This window comes from Mytilus galloprovincialis, chromosome 14 (assembly GCF_965363235.1).
Source record: "Mytilus galloprovincialis chromosome 14, xbMytGall1.hap1.1, whole genome shotgun sequence".
Classification (NCBI taxonomy): Eukaryota; Metazoa; Mollusca; class Bivalvia; order Mytilida; family Mytilidae; genus Mytilus; species Mytilus galloprovincialis.
The window spans coordinates 9,226,947-9,235,081 of record NC_134851.1 but is presented as its reverse complement, the minus strand read 5'-3'; the positions used below and the strand labels follow the sequence as shown (position 1 = coordinate 9,235,081).

The 8,135-nt window shown below is 32.4% G+C and overlaps 1 long non-coding RNA gene across 1 annotated transcript; it reads right to left on the bottom strand.

Annotated features, from left to right (window-relative positions):
• Positions 1-206: 206 nt before the first annotated feature.
• Positions 207-3,031, bottom strand: LOC143059092 (uncharacterized). Its single transcript, XR_012973382.1, has 3 exons — positions 2,254-3,031; positions 1,924-2,030; positions 207-1,407 (listed from the first exon to the last, which is right to left on the bottom strand). It is a non-coding gene; the product is annotated as an uncharacterized LOC143059092 (long non-coding RNA).
• Between the last annotated feature and the right edge of the window lie 5,104 nt (positions 3,032-8,135).

Genomic DNA, 8,135 nt, shown 5'->3' with positions numbered 1-8,135 from the left:
CTGTTATCCTCATTTTATACTGGCTTGTTTTAACTTGTATTATTTTTATTTTGATTCTTTGGGGATTTGATTCATTTTAGTTGTATACTATAGATACTTATATAACCAATCAATAGTTTTGTATTTTTTACCTTGTTTAATACTATTTGGTACGATTCCTACCTTTCCTGGTATCCACGATTTGATCAAATGTAGATTATGCTCTATGCCATGAGTAGGACATTTCCAGATTTTGTCTAAATATGTAAGATTTTCGAATGGTAAGATGCATGTCCTATCTGGTGAGTTACAACATACATTGGTCACAAAGGATGCATCACTGGTATGACTCTGGTCGCTACTTGTTCTGATATACAACTGACTTATTTTTTCCAAGGCAGATGTTAAACATTCATTGATACTGGAAGCAAGATCTCTCATTATGAGTGCGTTTGTTCTGGCATGAACAAGTCGGACAGAAATCTTGTCATCTTCGCAAAGAATATACATATCTAAGGAAGGATCAATTGTGAACACCCCTGACCTATGGAACAGCATATCATTGTTGGTCTCTCCGTATGTCTTCACCGCCCAAACAGATAAGCAGTAACTTATAAATCGGAAGGATAATGCAGGGGGTATCATCATTGACGACGCTTGAAAGGCTATGGCGATATTTCTTTTTGTGATGCCAGCTGATTGAAGGTATCCAGAATCGTCTATAACTCGTACCATACTTGCAACATAGTAGAAGTCGACAGATATACGCGTTCGGCTAGAATCGTATCTTTTTGGTTCTACCAAAATATCAAGATGGGTCATAACAGCTAATAGATAATCTTTGTCTTTGTTGAATTTTGCATATTTCTTTCTCTTCCAAACTTCATGTATTGCTTGTTTTAATACGACCCCTTTCATCTCCATTGCATCCCATATTTCCTCCCTGTTTCTGTCTCCTTTACAAAAGCGCCTGTCTGTTACGATTGATTTAAATGCATCGATGAGAAGTGTTGGAGACAAAACAATACGGTCGTCCAATTTATGTTCGTCAAAATACAGTAACTTGCCAATTGAATGTTGAAATTTCAGAAAAACCTTCAACTCATCTTCTGACAATGGTCTAATAGGCTGCAATGAGTTTATTTTCTTTAGATGCTCTAGGGTAATCAACGGAATGCTGCGTCTTGTCAGCGATGCAAATTCTAACTCTAAAGGGATAAAACATTTTGGTAGATGTTCACCCCATGTTGGTTGCCTCTCTGATTCGCATATGATAACTTCCTTTATCTTCTCCATCTCTGGGTCATGTTTGTTTTTAGCGTTGACAAATATTTTATCCTCAATCACCAAATGCTTCCCTATTTGCGATTGTTGAAACATCTTGTAGATTTCTGCGAATATTTCTTCACGTCTTTCTTCAACATCATGCTAAATAAACACAATAGAACATTTTTTCATAACACTTTATATTTGACCACAACTTCCTTTTAATGCAATTATTAGTTATCAGTATATAAGAAAATGCATAGTAACAATCACACAATTGCCTGCAAAATGACATTTAAAAATGGTGATAATGACTACATATGCTTGTGTTTTGTTTACGTAACAACAATATGAATCAAATGGTTTGTATGCCCTATGAAACCCAAATATGACATAAATGGTTTTTTATATACATTACTCATCAGAGACTCAAAAAAATAATCATTAGACGAGTGTAAGTCTATAACTGAAGATTATGGTTTGCCTATTTTGTCGCTAACATTTGTGTCAAAAGTAAAGCCGCTAACGTTAAACTATTGCCTTAACAAAAACACGTTCACCAATGACAACAGTAAAGAAATTCTTCTTCTTTTTATTAGACATTATTATTAAAATCAAAGTCAAAATCTTCCCCGTTCCAATTGACGGTACAAAACCGAAGCTCTTAAAAATGCTTACAGCTTTAACCTGATCTTTGTGCGTTAAAACCACCATAATTCTAGGAAATCCCTGATTACTTCCTTTGCAGTATGTTACAATGGTGTTAATCCAGAAGAGCAGATAATCTGTACGAATAAACAGGAAAAAACATACAATACATTGGCGAAAACTGATTAAAGACGTAATTGCTTTCCAAATATTGCAATAATGAAATAAATTCTGGAGATGTTGAAAATGTCAAGTGTTATTTAAAAAAAATATGGAGTACTTTACTGCAATTTAATATTTCAATTGTAACATGTACTTCATAATGATATTGTTTATTTATAAGTAAATATATATACATACCTCTTGATGTTTTATGTTGACTCTTCCCCGGCAGATACTGTTCATACGGACTGGGATCATCTAGTTTTCTACTTCCATCCAATACAATCATGTAAATAGCTCTGTATGTTAAAAACGTCTGATGAGTTGAATAGAAAACATCCTGCCCACCAAAATCCCAGATGATTATTGGTGCTATCTTTTTGTTGTGCAACTGCTTTTTCCCCACTTTAGAAGACATTTTTAAGAACTTTTCTTTTGTGATTGATACTTTGACTTCTTTGACGTTTTTTGAAACTCCAAAAATGCTTTTCAACTTTCTAATGAGTCCAGGTTTAGTAACAGTTTCTATATGCGTCTCATCAGAGAAACACGACTTTGCAGGAGAACCGTCTGTGTCATCAATTTGTTTGGCATTATCAGGAAAGTTTTCACGGCTATCTCTGTTATTCAATGAATCAGTATTTTCATTTCCAGATAAAACACCTTGTTGGACTAGTTCGTCTCTATTTTTAGATATAACTGAACTTTTCCTGTCCGTAATCAATGAAACTAACTGCTTTTCTGATTTAGGAAGATTGTCTTGTATGCCTGTTTCATATTCGCCATCGTTGTATTGTGTTTTGGTTTTCTTTTCAGACCCATCATCTGATAACTGTTTTCTCATAGGTTCGGCTATACTACCGACATCCACTGGCAGAGTAGTAAATTGATGCTCAGACAGCGTTGTAACATTTTCTAGTTGTGACCCTTCTTGTCTTGTACCGGACGTTAGTGTTTCATTTGATTCTTGTCTCAGATTTTCTTCGCTAGTCGGTAATGATTTATTTTCTGCCATGGCTAGTAAATTTACTCTTTGAAGCACCAGCCTCTAATTTGACACACTTAATCGTTAAGTCTTCGTGTAAGTATGATGTGTTAGCGGTTATTTCTTCAAGATAAAAATTGAAGATCAGAGATGAACTAAATATGTATCAACAATCAAAGCAAAGAAACATTACCATATATTTTAACTCATTTGATCAGTCATTGTTATATGTTAGATTAAGTACTTGATATGATCATATCAAATGTATTTTCTTTGAATCCATTTAACAGAAAAGGAAACATTATAACTAGATTTGGCAATGCGAACAATAACGAATGACACCCTCCCCTAACTACCAAGGTAACGGTAGTCGTTTTGAAAATTCTTACGTCGAACTGCAGCTGCATATTTTGCCTCAATTATAGCATACAAAATCTTATGTCTCTAGAATGGATATAAACAGATTTTAGTAAAGTTTCATCAAGTTTTGAGCTTTTTGAAATTTTTGACTTTTTTATATTATTTGTATAGTTTTTTACACGTTTTTTTTATCAACACACAGGTTGTAAATTGCTTGGTGACATGTGTTAAATAAAAGCCAATATTACCTTTCTAATATGTATGTGATGCCGCAATTCATAATAAATATCTTACAGACAAACAATTTATGATCATAGGGTCTTAAAATAAACTGATCATATATGTTTAGTAGAAGACAAACCGATATGTTCTGACCCTTCAGGTGTTATGTAGCGCGTCAATGTATTGTTTGAATTATGTCTTGGGTTCCTTTTGCTTCCTGGCAATACTATTGTTTGTGGCTCGAATGGTATATCTTGTTTAGTTGATAATGTATCATCTACCTCAACAGGTTTTCTTATCTTGTTTTCTTTCAAAAGGGATCTGCTAACAGTAATATCTTCTAAGGAGAAATCTACAATTGATAGTTATAATAAAATCATATAAATGTATAAAATTTGGCCAAAATTATAAAAAAAAACATATTGATGTAGTTGCTAGAAAAACAGTCAAAAAATATGTGTCGCTTTTTAAAAATGTAGTTTATCAACTAATGGCGTGGCACCAAGGTAATGTTACACGTTACACACTATACAGATATTTTTTTTATCAAGTTATAGCTTTGCACTGATTTGTCAAAGGTTTAACACTTGGTCATTTAAAGTACGACGTTACATGTTTCGTTTCGTTTGATATGATACCATATCGTTTTCTTATATCTTACATGAGCATCAAGTCATAACTCTGGTTTGAAAAAATATATATACATTATAGCATAGTCAAACAATTGACTGAAATAAACATACCAAATTGCCGTACTTCAATATTGTAAGACATAATTCAACTCAAGTGTGTTACAAGTATTTAGAAAAAAATACCAAGATTCTTTTTATATGTACACATATTTTATTTCTAGAATTTGTGTTACAAGATAACGTTTTACCTTGCAGTCCCCCAAGCCAGTCCTTTGATTCACAGTCCATATAAGAAAGACCATTATATAATTCTATCCCATCGGTTGAAATCCTGAATCTAGTGGACTGTTTTCCAACAAGATATCTAGCTAAAGTTGTCTTCCCTGTGCCCTGTTCGCCAGCTAGCATAAGTCTTGATTCAAAGTGGGGATAACTTTCTTCTTTCAGTAGACTAGAGAAAACTTTGGCTGATTTCTTATCAAATCTTTTAACTTCAGCAGGAAGGCCTACATTCCAATGATAAAAATATCAGGTTTTTAAAGTATGTCAATATCAATCTAAAGGGGGCAAGGCGTATCTGCATCTCTGCTTTGTCAGTTTTCAATTTGCTTGAAATTGGTAAATTAATTAAATATGAGTAAATATGAAAATTGATGTCATGTTGATATACTAAAAATACTCCAACCACAAACATTTAACATTTAAAATTGACTATGCGTTTTGCTCTGTTTCTAATTTTATACATGTCGACTAAATAAAGTATCTTGTAGGGGATAATGCATTTATACCAAGATACATATATACAAAGTTATCTTGTTTTCCCATTTTTTACGTTGATTTGTATACTTTACATTGCTTTATGGATTATATCACCGGCCAATGCTGACTACACCTTACCCTCCCGACCAGCATTCAACAGTCGCGTAAAGGAACATGAGGAAGTGCATGCCTGGTGTAATGTATTATCATACATTTTGATATTGCTCTGCATTATTTCGTGTGTTATTCAACCCTCATCGACTTTGAGGTCACAAATGACTTAACATGTACATTTTAGCAAAACTAAAGGTAAGAACTTTTCAATTTGATAATTTGATATCATACGAAGATAATATTATAGTATTTTAAAAGATATGTATAAAAGAAAACAAAGTTGTATTTATAAAATGTAAAGTTTCAATGATTATGACTGTTTTTACCTTCTACTTACTTAAAGATAATAGACACAGGAAATGCCAAATTGATGATTTTATAGTTTTTTTTCTCGTAAGTAAAAAATGATTATGCCACATTGTAATCTATTCAATTAATAGCACGAAGGGTGAAGTATTGACCTTAGCTTGCTTCTTCTTTATATGCCTTTACAACGTAAGTTTACTAAGTTTATATTGACTGTTGATTATTGCATCTCATGGACATTAATACGATTTAATCATTAAGCATTAAATCAATTTAATTAATTGAGATTATCGTCTGCTAAACTATAGTTAACTTTTCTTTAATTTTGAAGGACTTTTATTTACCTACATAATTACATAACCGTTTTTCCCGCTTTCATTTGGTTTAAAATTGCATGCTTTTCGTGATTTGTTCATTGCGTGATTTGAACTAAAGGATCACAAAAAAGGACAGGCTGATTCAGACATAAGATAAGTACATACGTTTTATTGATAAATAGATATAGTTATTGCAGTTGAATTTTCCGAATGATTTTATTTCTGTTATTTGTAAAAGAATGCTTGAATTTTATTTGAAAGTTGTTTCTTGCAAATAGTTTTATTCATTAATTCAATTTATCGCTTACTTGGATAGCATTTATACTGATTAAACTATTATTTAATAGTTAAGTTACATTTGTGCACACTTATATTAACCATTGAAAAGCATTTAATTAACATGCTTTAATATAAATGATATCTTTGTTTTGATTTTAATGTATGAGTGTTAAACAGTTAAGTACATGTTTGTAGTGTAAGTCGTGTTAACATTTACACGCCCACTAATGTTTAATTTTGTTACACGTTACATCTTTTATAAGTTTTTAATTTGCGGATAATTAAATAAGCTTGGTTATAGAATTAAATATAACGTAATCATTGGTCTTGTTTTAATTATGTTTTGTAACCAACGTCAGTTGTTTAATGCATTCAAATGTATTAAGTTTATTTAAGACAACGTAGTGGGTTAATATGTTGGTTTTCAATTTATCTAAATTGGATGATTGAATAAAAAAATGAATTTAAATTGAACCGCAAAGGAAACGTCGAATTTTTCGAAAGCCAAAATTTGTTCCTGTGACGTTTTTTTTGCTGTTCAGTATATATTTTGAAGTATGAGTAGGGCTTTTAAGACTTGATGTATGTATCTAATATGTCTTCATAAATATAATAGTTTATAACAATGCCAAGAGGTAGAGGTAAAGGTAAGCGTCGCCGGCAGGACCCGGTTGGAGGAGGTTGGGAACTATGGGTTAGGAGGGCTCCTAGGGAACAACAACCACAACCAGTTGTTAGGAATGAGAGCTGATGTTGACGAAGAAGCCCCTATAGTAAGAAGACGGAGGGTTGATGAACCACAATTATTTGCCTTGCACCCAGATTTAGACTTACAAGAGAATGAGCCTCAATTAGCTGCCTTAGGTGGGGCTATTGAAGTTTTTGATGATCCTCTAATGCTGCCTGGTTTAAATAAGGTTGACATATTTATTAGTCAAAAGCTTAACGATAAAATTTGAAATTTTGAGTATATTGATTTGTCCCTTATGCATCGCAAAAATTTCAACAGTCAAACAAATATTGAAAACACCATTGGTATTAATGATGATATGCTGGTTATTCAAAACAAAGTTTAAAAAACCCATACTGTTAATTCTGTTGAAGATTGGACTGATTCATTTGTTGCCTATACCCAAGTCCTTATCGCAAGGTATCCTGGAAAGGGAAGTGAACTTTTCTCGTATATCGCAATAATAAGGGGTGCAGCGACTGATCATCCTTTTGAAAAGTGGTATTCTTATGACCAACAATTCCTTTTAAGGGTATTAAGGGATCATACAAAAAATTGGTCATCCATTGATGGTTTTTTGTGGTTAAGTATTTTAACTGCCAATAATCAAAAACAACAACAAGCTAATGTTAGTTATAAATGCTACGATTTTAATTTTAAAGGTGTTTGCAATAAATACAATTGCCAATACAGACATACATGTCTCAAATGTAGGTCTGATCATTCTGCTTCAGGCTGTCGTCGATTTATGGACAATGAAGTTGATACTGGTCCATCTAGGTTCAATAGGAATGACATTGCACCTTTGCTAAACAACTCAGCTAATAGACAAAACCCAAAAGGAGGTTTTAACAAAAGATAATTTATGTATTTTCGGAACTTCTCCAGACAAGTTTAATATTTAGGCTCGAAGAACATCTTCGATTAATGTAATGAACTCTTTTCTAATGCTGATTTACATTTCTTTACTGACAAGTGCAGGTGATTTTTCATTGGGTTGTGCAGTTTATATAAATGGGTTATTGGCATTTTTGCAATGGCCATATGATTGGGGCAAAGTTTTATTGAGTGACATTACTTATCTGGAAACAATAACTATTGCTTTGGTCATTTTTTTTTAAACAAATAAGATGATTGTCCATTGTGATTATATGGCTGTTGTTACAATTTAATATACAAAATCTTCAAAAAGCCACAAACTAATCCTCAAAAATTCTTAGATATTTTGATGAATTAGCTTCAAAATGATTGAACTAATCAATTTCTCAAATAACGAAAACGTTTATGAAAATGCAATGCGTTCGTTCAATATGTTCAGGACGAAATATTCTATTCCACTTTATTGGCCAACAAGTAATAGACAAATCATTAGTTTT